Genomic DNA, 11,885 nt, shown 5'->3' on the forward strand with positions numbered 1-11,885 from the left:
ATCTCCCCTGGAACCTCTAAGACCTCTGATTTGAAGAAGCCAACCAATGGATTTGCCATCAGGTTGTGCCTACCAATACCATGCCAGTCAAAGCTTTGGACATGGAATCAATTTTTCTAAGTGTGTCCTGTTCCAAGGAGAACAAATTCTTACTCAACTTATGCGACTAAGTAGCTAATTGCCATGAAGAAAATATGCAACCATTTTCCATTTTGGAGGGGTCAGAAAAGGAGAAAAAATAGTATTTCTTCTTTGTTTAAAAAGGTATACTTTACAAATAACTCTAAGTTATGCATAGTATAAAAGACAAGTTTTCCTTAAATCTGGAGAAACAGAACTATAAGGAACCAGCAATGATTCCAAAAAAATGTGGGGCGCCTGGGTGGCTCAGTCGTTAAGCGTCTGCCTTCGGCTCAGGTCATGATCCCGGGGTCCTGGGATCGAGCCCCGCATCGGGCTCCCTGCTCTGCGGGAAGCCTGCTTCTCCCTCTCCCACTCCCCCTGCTTGTGTTCCCTCTCTCGCTGTGTCTCTGTCAAATAAATAAAATCTTAAAAAAAAATAAAAACATGTGATAAACCTATAAGCCTTCTCCTCAACTTATTCAATCTGATTTAATTAATACATATTCCTCTTGAATCCTGTTTTTCTATTAGTTCTGGAAATTCTTAATAGTTGTTTTGTGATCTTAAAGTTTATCAAAACTGGTACTTGTCAAAGTTCTTTCCATGAGTTTCCTTGAGGATGAATCCTTTGGGCAGTAACATGTTGCAAAAGCATCTGAGCAAAACGGTGACTCTGTAAATGACAATGATTAAAGATCTGGTAAGAATTATTAGAGTGAAACTGAGAGTGAAATTTGATTATTTTAGTAATATCCAACCTTTGAAGATAGCTGGAATTGTAACTGATAACAGTATACCAAGACATACCAGATTTCTAGGAATTTCATACAATTTTGAACACTTATACACTACACAAACCCAACATAATGAAAACTGAGTATTGCTTTTTATATAACAGTACTTGCCTTGAAATTTAACATATCAAATGAACCTAATTAGTTTAACTTCATCCCACTCCTTTTTTTTAAATAATGAGAACAAAAAATATCTTGAGACCTATCAGACATTCTGATAAATACCAGTTAGTTCAAGGTCAAAAAGATTTTATTTAGAATTTGATTTTTGGGAAGTTTGTCAAGAAAACCAAAAGGTTTTAAAACATTTGGTAGAATAGGATCATAGATCACTGGGAAATAATACTTAGTTTTCCACTTAACAATGGTGACAAAGACTTTGCAATGAAATACAGAAAGTTAAATAGTTATACAATTCCTTTTATTTTTGTTCTACAATTTCTTATTAAGAGCAGATCATAAAAATTGTCCTTTCAGCAGATAAAAGGAAGGCTGGGTTTAATTTTACATAAGTACACTATTGATATTAAAGGTTATTTTTAAAACCCTTGTAACAAAGGAATCAATGTTATCCAGCTTTACAGTGCATAAAAGTCTTTTCCCAAGATTACTTTTTGAGAAAACATCTACAATATTTTTCCTATGTTGTCTCTTCTACCCAATTCTGAAATAAACACTTTCACTTTAGGACAAAAGTACTTTTTTTTTTTTCCCCTAAACAAAAGTGCTTGCCCATACCTTCTATTTTTTCTAACAACTTTTAAACTTTTTCTTATATACAGAGGTGATTCTCTTATACTTCCTAGTAGCTTTGATTGCATTTATTAGAATTCTTAACCCTTAACAACCTTTATTTCAAGTGAAAACAGGCAATGAAGCAATTGTAAACTGTCTTTAACAATAGCATTCTGGGGATTTGGAAACTTTTTTAAAACATTTGGTAATTTTGGAAACTTATGCTTTCTAATAGTACCTTTCTCATCATGGCACAACACATGTTTGCAAACTGCTCCAAACATCACTAGTGCCTCTGTAAAAGAAAGCCTGAAGAGAATCAATCCATGTTTATAGTAATTAATGTTTCAGTATTATATCTCATTTTGAAATGATCTAGTTCTTTAATAACTATACATGATTTAATTTAACCTAGCAAAACTGTTACCAAAAAAATATTAAAATGTACTAAACCCTTTTTCTCACTTATATTTATTTAATTTCCTTGTTCTCAACAATTATTTTAGATTACTTATAAAAATGTATGATGCCGTGTTATTTTCTTTACTGACAAATTTCCTTACAGATAAAATTAAATATTTGACTCATAAACCCAGGTTAAAAAAAAAAAAAACTTGCATGTCTTCATTCTGTTCAAGGTTGATAACTCTAAACAAATGTCTGTTCTAATCAAGCCACCAATTATAAACTAGCTTTCAGGTACCATATGTTATATTATGTATGAAAGGCATTTTGATCAATTTCTATTATATTCTTGTGAAATTCAGGAATCGTTTAATTTATTTATATGCTTAGTTTTCTTTAAACCAATTAAATAGGGCGCCTGGGTGGCTCAGTCATTAAGCATCTGCCTTCCACCTCAGGTCATGGTACCTGGGTCCTGGGATGGAGCCGCATCGGGCTCCCTGCTCCAAGGGGAGCTTGCTCTTCCCTCCCCCCTCCCCCTGCTTGTGTTCCCTCTCTCGCTGTGTCTTTCTTTGTCAAATAAATAAAATCTTAAAAAAAAAAAAAAGAATTTTCACCCTGAGGTTGGTATTTTATTTTTTTTCTTTTTTATTGTTATGTTAATCACCATATATTACATCACTAGTTTTTGATGCAGTGTTCCATGATTCATTGTTTGTTCATAACACCCAGTGCTCCATGCTAATGGACACCAAAAGCTGAGGTTGGTATTTTAAAGACATGAGCTAGATAAAATTTCCTGGAGGGATCGATAGAACAATTTTATCTCAAAGACACAGGGAAAAACTGTAAGCTCTTCCAGAAAGACTTTGGTTTCCTCAGGCCAGATTTTTTTTTTTGAACCATACTTAAAAGTGTTTTGAGATAAGTAAGGGAGGATTTGGGATTGATAAAAAATAATAGGTGGACTTTGCACTGCCTCTAGAGCTGTATTTGTAGTTTTGAAAATATTTGTCCAATAAGCACATTTGCTCTCAATTTCTAAAAATCTGGGTTGCAGCCCAAATGACACCATAGTTTGATCCAATAGATCCAACTAGATTATCTCATTTTATATATATTATAAGGAGAAGATCTCCAGCTCAAATGGAAATCAAAAGGGTTTTATGTTCTGTATTTAGAGCTCCTTGCATTTGGAATGCTTCCAAAATCCTTTTCAGAAATGCAGAAGATTTTCCTCTTGCTCTGGGTTTGGAGTCTCAGTTTAGATTGGAAGGAAGACTAAGAAAACTTCATTTTGGTTTTGAATAAAGCTTTTGATATGGAAACGTTCTGTTTACATTGCTCCTTACAAATCCCTTTAAATGTCTTGTCAGTTTTCAGCTGTGCAAACAGGACATATTTCTGTCAGCACCAAACAAATCCATGGACTGAAGAGATATTACCAAAGAAGGTGCAAGACATATTTCATTTTCTAGTCTCGAATGGGTATTGCAGACAGAGATCTGGGAATGTTGACTCTGGGAAAACTTCTCACCCTTTGTTGGGTTCTGCCAGTTTTCCAGGATTCCATCTACAGGCTCTGAGTTGGGTTGAAGTAAAGAATGGACCTCCAGGACCTACTAGAGTTTGGCAAGACATTTTCTTAATTTAACTGTTAGTTTCTATAAGCTATTAAATAGAATAATGAGACAGTCTATCAGAGAAGTACTAAGAGTCTCATAAACTCTGGCAGGGGCCTTCCTCAAAAATAGATATGGGGGTGTCTGTGAGACCACTGACTTAGTGAAGTTTTGTTTACACTCATGCAATTTAGACAAAGGAGAGCAGTAGGAGATGCATTGGTCTTATACTCTTTCATTTTAGGTAGTCTTGTGTCTCTCATTTTTCATGAAACTTTTGCAACAAGTCTCTCAAATAAATCTAATTTGGAATCTTGAAACATGTTAGAGGTTTTTGCATCCCACTAAAACATAGGTATCCCACCCTGTTTGCTTAATTTGATAACCCTTACCTTCAAGTGCAGGTCTTCCAATGACCTAATTGGAACATTTCACATAAAGGCCATAGAAATTTCCCTGAGGGCTGGCAACAGTTTGGTACTGCCATTAACTGTAATATCCACATTTCTGTCTACCCATATCTAGCTATAAATGGGTTCAGCCCACACTTCTGTCTGGCCATTTTTTGAGCCCACAATCTGATGGTGAGCAAGATAAGTTTTTTTTTTTTGGTTGTTTTGTTTTCAAATTGTATATATAGATTTTATATGTACATATAATATATATATATATATTTTAATTTTATTATGTTATGTTCGTCACCATACAATACATCATTAGTTTTTGATGTGATGATCAACGATCCATTGTTTTTGTATAACACCCAGTGCTCCATGCAGTACGTGCCCTCCTTAATACCCGTCACTGGGCTAACCCATCCCCTCTCCCCCCTCCCCTCTAAAACCCTGTTTGTTTCTCAGAGTCCATAGTCCCTCAGGGTTCAACTCTCCCTCCGATTTCTCCCCCCTTCATTTTTCCCTTCCTTCTCCTAATGTCCTCCGTGCCAAGATAAGATTTTAGAACATGAAACACTTATCTTATCCAAATCCAGGTTGTTTTTAGTAAGATTTTGTTTTATATATAGCTAATTAAGGCTTCCAGGACCACAGTTCTTAGACATTAAGTGGTTGTCCCAAAATGTGGTAATTTTAACATTTTAGAATTTAAGTATTCCATTTTATTTATTTGTTTATTTACCTTTATCTAGGGGTTTAGGTCCTGCTGGGCTAAAATATTATCTAAGAATGATATGCATCTGTGTTAGGGATTGTGTGTGTCTTAAAGTGTACCTTGTTCCATGGACATTTTCTTGAGATAGGCAGATGACCTAAGGTCAAGCTAACCCATTTCATGATCATTTTTTTTTTTTTTTAGCAGAGATGTTTGTGCGTTAAGCAGGAAATGCTATAACAGCTTTAAGATGGTCAACCCATGCCCACCAATTTTTGTTCTTTCTTGCTTCCCAGATTCCATTAGCAATAGCTTTATCTATAGAAAACAAGACAAACGGACAGGTGCACCTTAACACACCAGCAGTAACCAATAAATGTTAGTGCACACTGGACGAGCAAAGGCCCTGCATGTTCCACTAGCAGCTCCTATGGAACTCAGGACTGGAGAATGTATGGGATCAGCAAACCTAAAATGTGAGGACTGTGGCCTGAACTGAGGACAAGGAAAAGTGGGAAATGGCCGAACCAGTGGAGCCCGAGAATGAGGATTTCGCACTGGGCTGGACTTTCAAAAAGGGTAATTCCAGACTGGAAACTCAATGAAATTGAGATCTTGACACAAAGAGAACGGAACCCAGAACTGAGAAGATCTTGCATAATACCCTCCAAACTGGTGAGAAAGGCAGAGAACTCAAGAGGGCTCACAGGTACCGTGCCTGTGTTTCAGGTTGTCCCCAAAGCCATCTGAAGTCCCTTCAATCTCACCACTGCTCCCAAACCTGTTTAAGTAAAATACAACTCAGTCAATTTAAAGATCAATCTTGCTTTCCTCAATATTTCTAAATGAGGGAGCACTCCTCCTGCCAAATACAAAGGAGGTCTAAGGAATTGTATAAAATGGGAGCCTTTTATAGGCAGAAGGGAATAGGGACAAAGAAAGACTGATTCCCCTATATTCTCTTGGGGCCTCAAAGGGATCTCAAAGACAGTCTGTCTCACAACTGACCCAAAATTTTCAGATTGACTAGGACCATGTGAGTGGAAGACAGCTGAGTAATTCTACATCTTAGAGGCATCATTTCTCAGCTTTCCAAATTCTCTGAAGTAGATGCTCATCAACATTGAAAAAATGGCAGATGATTTGAATACTCTGTTTTCTCCCTTTGTGGCTCTTTCTGCAGTTAAAATCTTATGGTGGAAGGAATGGCCTGTAGGAGCAGACGCAATAGGTGGGAGTTAGCCTATGGCTTTTCTGAGCCAGAAGACTGCTGGAATGAAGGATGTCTGGAAGATCGTTCTGATAGCTTGGATTTCCCAGTCTTTGCTTATGATGTCTTGATCTCTACTTCCAGGGTGGTAGGCATAAAAAATTGAATTAATCTTGCTTTTGTAGGAATGTCAAGAAGAGGAACTTTGATGATGCCACTGAAAGGGAACACAATTTGCCACCTTAAAATATGCCTCTTGGGAATAAGGATTATTTTTGGCTGGTTATTTTTAAGAAAGAGTAGACATAGAAAAACACGGAAAACTAGAATAGAAGTTATCCTTTTGGAAGAGACATAGATGGTTTTAAAGGGCATTTTCATCTGTAAGGTTGTCTCCCTCTCTGTCCCAGAAGGATGGGCAAATCTCTAGAAACTCTGATCAGTGGAGAAACCAGTGAGTTAAATTTGCACAACCACCATACCCTGGTTTAGTCTGCCTTTTCTGATAACCTCTCATAACTGCCTTTCTCATTCCCTAACATCTTTTGTCTTTATCTGAAAGTAATTTTTAAAGTAATGGCATGAGCAATCTCAGGGAGTCACTCAATTTCTCGGGATCTCTCCATATACAGGAGATATCATGTGTTAATAAATTTTTGTTTGTTTTTTTTCCTGTTAATCTGTTTTTTAAGATTTATTTATTTATTTATTTGAGAGAGAGAGAGAGAGAGAGAGAGAGAGAGAAAGTACGGGGTGGGGGGGCAGATGGAGAGGAAGAAGGAGAGAAGCAGACTCCTTGCTGAACCAGGAGCCCTATGCAGGGAATCGATCTCACAACACTGGGAATCATAACCTGAGCCAATACCGTGTTGGACACTTAACTGACTGGGCCACCCAGGTGCCCCACCTGTTAATCTATTTTATATTGCAGGGGGTGTCGCAGCCAAGGACCTAAAAATGTAGAACCGTTATTCTGCCCCCAACACAACATATCCTGACACTATCAAGGACCGTGCCTCCATCTTGCTTTCCAGCAAACTAAGTCCAGAGACGGTGTGGTTTCCCTTAGGCCATGGTATTTCAGGGCCAACAAATGTTCCAGTTCTCCTCATTTCCTCCAATATTCAGTACCTGAAAGAGATAAGGAGTCTGTAACGGGTATCCCTGCACAACTCCACATTCCCTCAGGTTATTTCCAAAGATAACCATTGACAAAAACAGCAGACATTCCCACATTTTCCTGATGTGCATGACAAGACTCCCTTCTTACTCATTGTACCTTTCTCAAAGCTAGCCTCATGGGTGTGTGACCTGTGGGCTTGCTTGGGGTCCCACACTCAGAAAGGTTCCTGCGTGGCTTAATGATCCAATTTTGCCACCTTGAAATTTTTAACAATGTTCTCTCTGAGTCTGCATGTGAGCAGAGGAGCCGGGGCAGCACTTGCGTGTGACTTTGGTCCAGCAACATCGCCTGGACACACGGGCTCAGGCAGCATGTTCACACAGCAGTCGCCCTGGCCTCCTCATAGGAACACACACATCTTGCTCAGGTGCCAAGGACCCCAAGGGAGTAGGTCTGTTGGGACTGGGACAGACTGGGGACAGTGATGACAGCAGCAACCGCAGAGGAAGCAACAATGGTGGAAGGACCCACAGCCAGGAGAGAGAAGGAGCTCGGCCTGACAACCCAGTGATGCATGGTAGGGGCACGGGCAGACTTCCATCCCACTGCCCATTCCTAGGTCATTTACAAAATTATTGACTATCCAGCCTGAGAGCTAGTATGGAAATGTTATGGAGCTTAATCAGTAATCTCTCTTCTTTTTTAAGATTTTATTTTTATTTGTCAGAGGGAGAGCGCACAAGCAGTGGGAGCAGCAGAGGGAGAAGCAGGCTCCCCGCAGAGCAAGAAGCCCATACATGGGACTTGATCCCAGGACTCTGAGATCATGACCTGGGCTGAAGGCAGACACCTAACCGACTGAGCCACCCAGGCATCCGTTAAGCAGTAATCTTTGTCAGTAAATTATCACAGAAGAAAAGCACACATATTGTCGTTGCAATAAAGTATGTCAGAAAGTTATTAGAATGAATAAAATAATCCAAAATCTATAGTTTTAAAAAGTGCTGCAACACTGCAAAATCAATGCAAACAGGTTTATAAATAAGTATACAAGTTAAAAATCTTTAACATATTTAAAAATTAATATATTACTGATGGAAAAATATTGTATATAAGCTTTCAGAAACCAGAAAGAAAAAAAAATAACAGCAATTTGCCTTCTCATTGAAGACACAGTGGCGAAATGAATAAATGGGTTTTGAAACATGAAGTGACTTCCACATTCTATATAAAGACCACAGATTATCAGAAATTAGAAAGGATTCATTAAAATTAAATTTATGTTTAAAAGCAAGTTGAGATTAATGTATAAATTAATGGGTTGAAATCGATTTATTAAACAATGTTTTTAGGGAAAAAGAATCTCCTGGAGAAAAATCAAATCTACCTGTACTGAAATTTATATGTGGATATAATGTGTCAGACATTCAGTCCAATGTTTTCACCATGCATATATAGTCCAAACAACTCCAATAACATAAATCCAAAGACTCTTCTCAAAATTAAAAATCAGCAAAAATTGATTGCAGCTTATCTTTTGCAAGCAATGACTAACAACATTTTCAACTCCATTGTCAGAAAAATGAAGTTCCTAAGAGAATAAATTTCTGTAAAAATAAATTTGGAGAAAAGTGAGCCAAAAAAATCTTATTACCAATGAAGACATCACTGAACAGTGTATTACAATTCAGTATATATAAAATTATGACACAAAATTACTGTTGTCATTTGTATTGCATTTAGTAGATATTAATTAAGAGTGATGAAAAAAATTCTTTATAGGTTAGCCACTTGCTTTTTGAACATGTGGCCTCATATTGTTTTTGTGCTCTTCCCTATAAATTATGCAGGGTGTGACATGTCTCTTCTCTGCCAAACCTCAGGAAGTGAAGACTATTTCTTCACTTACTACTGATGAACAATAATAACAATCGACCCAGGAACTTCAATTAACTTGAGAGGATTTTGTTAGATTTAAGAGTGGTATCAGTTTTGAAAAGTGATTTATCAATGAATAAAATTGTTGTACAGAAGCTGTTTTTCCCCAACCTGTTTCAATAAAACTATGAAATGTCTTGAGTGAAAAATAAAATATTACATGGCAGACGTGTTCTAACACAGGATAGCAGTGACCACTGTGTATGTATAGAGTGTGGGGATTGTCCTTGAAATTCTTAATTCCTAATAACTACACTAAACTTTTGACCCACTCAGCTTATAACTGACCTCACAATTTCTTGATTTCTGCTGGCATATGCAAGTCCTTTTACTTTTCTTGAGGAATACCTGATATGAAATCAATTTCCTAGGATTCATCTCCCTAAAAGGACCATAAACTTATTATATTTTGTTCAGAATGGTATAAGGACTTTAGAATCCCTGATGAAGTCTTAGCTAAATCTTTCTAAAGTTAAATTACCTTGAATTGAAAAAAAAGATAGTAATTGGCACAGATAAGTCACAAGCCTACTATGAGAAGATAAAGAATTTTTCTGACTTTCAATTAGACCTAGATATTAAGGAAATATTTATTTTTCTGCTTATCTGTTTTGGAAAATGAATTGAAAATACTAGATCTTTTACGTCTAATGACAACTTCATTTAGAGAGTCTCCATTTTCATTTCTACATGACTAAGAACCATTTTCATAGAAAACATATTAGCAAAAAAGAGTGCATTTGAAATTTATGAGAAAAAGCACCGTAAAGAAAAAAAAAAGGCTCATAAATACAGATACATTTGCAAGACAATTTTGTCCAGACACGAGTGATTTTCTTCTTCTTCTTTTTTTAATACATATTTTCATTTTTTCATCTGAGACAGAGATACAGAGAGAGAGCACATGAGCAGGGGTAGAGGCAGAGGGAGAGGAAGAAGCAGGCTCCCTGCTGAGGCAGGAACCTGATGTGGGGCTGGATCCCAGCACCCTGGGATCATGACCTGAGCCAAAGGCAGACGCCTAACCTTCTGAGCCATGCAGGCGCACTGAGTAATTGTCCTCTCTTCTGATTTTAGTCCTTCCACTCTAAGCTTAAAATAGTATTTTATTTACTGCAAACTGAGGAATGGACTTATAATCAATGTTTGGTACATATGCAAAAAACGTGTCTATATTTTCACAAAGCAGATTCTCTGAATCACTCTTCTCAGGGTCCCCATCACCTCCTTGTTTCTCAGGCTGTAGATGATGGGGTTGAACACTGGGGTCAGGACGGTGTAGAAGACAGCCAGGACCGTGTCCTCTGTGGGAGATCAGAAGGACCTTGGGCGTAGATAAGTGTAAGCAAAGGGTGCAAAGTATAAAGTGACCACAGTGAGGTGGCTGCTGCAGGTTGGATAGGTCTTCTTCCTCCCCTCTGTTGGCTGCATGCGGCAGATTGGAAGGAGGACCCGTCCGTAGGAACATGTGATGCCAACGAAAGGAAACACAAGGAAGAGATTGGTGCTCCCAAACACTGTGCACTCATAAGCCCAGGTGGCCACGCGGCCAGGGTCAACATGGCGGGGACATCACCGCAGAAATGGTGGATGGCCCTGGGTTGACAATAGGGGATACGGAAGGCATAGACCGTGTGGGCACAGGAGTTGGCCAAGCCCGTTATCCAAGATCCTGTTATCATTAGAACACACACTCTTTTGTTCATACGAACGGGGAGCGTGGAGAGGAAAGCAAATAGCCACATAACGGTCATAGGCCATAGATATCAGGAGCAATGCTTCTGCACCTGCTAAAGTCAAGAAGAAGCAGCTCTGAGTCCCACACCCAGTGAAGGAGAGAGACTTGTTTCCAGCGAGATAATCCGAAGCCATCTTGGGAACAATTGTGGAGATGTAGCTCAGGTCAATGGGAGAGAGCTGACTGAGGAAGAAATACGTGGGTGTGTGGAGACGGGTGTCTAGGAAGATGAGGAGAATCATGGGCCGGGTGCCAAATAGAGCCATCAGAAAAATAACAACAATTACACTAAAGAGGAACAGGCCAATTCTTGGTGGGAACAACCCCAAACAGATGAAATCAGTTGATGTTTGCTTATAATTTTCCATGAGGCATTGATAGGATTTTCCTAAAAGCAGACAGAAAAGTAAGTCAAGTATGGAACAAGAGGATCTTTTGAATTTATCACTTTAATCAGACTGTATTATTGAAAATCTTACAACTCCTAGGTGAAGAACTGAACTTTTCTATTTTAGAAAACAACAACAATGACAACAAAAACAATTTACTTTTTGAACCAGAGATTAAAATGAGGATGCAAGTATTAGTAGCCTATACCTTTTCTAAGAAATCTTTAAAGTCATTTAAAAAAAAAATTTGTATATTTGTTAAGAATTCATTAGGATAAGTATGCTTTACTACTGTACACAAACACAAGTATTGCCAAATCAGATGTTTATTCAAAATATTTGCATAGAAAATCAATGTAAATATATACTATATATTTAAGAATAAATATTTATGACCCATAAAGGATCATTTTTCTTTCGTATCTAAGACTTACTTCTAAAGCTGCAGCAACCTAACACCTTCTTTTGGAGCAATATTTCCTTCTTGAGTCCTCTTTACACAATAACATGTAATCAAACGTCCTTGAATTCAGGTAAAATTATTGCTTTCATCTGTTCTGAAATCATGAATGAATCTTTTTTATTATGTTCAGTTAGCCACTGTAGAGTACATCATTAGTTTTTGATGCAGTGTTCAATAATTCATTAATTGCATATATCACCCATGAATGAATTGTCTTATTGTCTAGTACTATTTA

At 37.7% G+C, this 11,885-nt stretch overlaps 1 pseudogene; it reads right to left on the reverse strand.

Annotated features, from left to right (window-relative positions):
* Positions 1-10,230: 10,230 nt before the first annotated feature.
* Positions 10,231-11,166, reverse strand: LOC148164280 (olfactory receptor 2L3-like; annotated as a pseudogene).
* Positions 11,167-11,885: the final 719 nt, after the last annotated feature.

The sequence above is a fragment of the Eumetopias jubatus genome, unplaced genomic scaffold (genome assembly GCF_037043125.1).
Source record: "Eumetopias jubatus isolate StellerSeaLion01/CBP00866 unplaced genomic scaffold, mEumJub1_p1.0 scaffold_5, whole genome shotgun sequence".
Classification (NCBI taxonomy): Eukaryota; Metazoa; Chordata; class Mammalia; order Carnivora; family Otariidae; genus Eumetopias; species Eumetopias jubatus.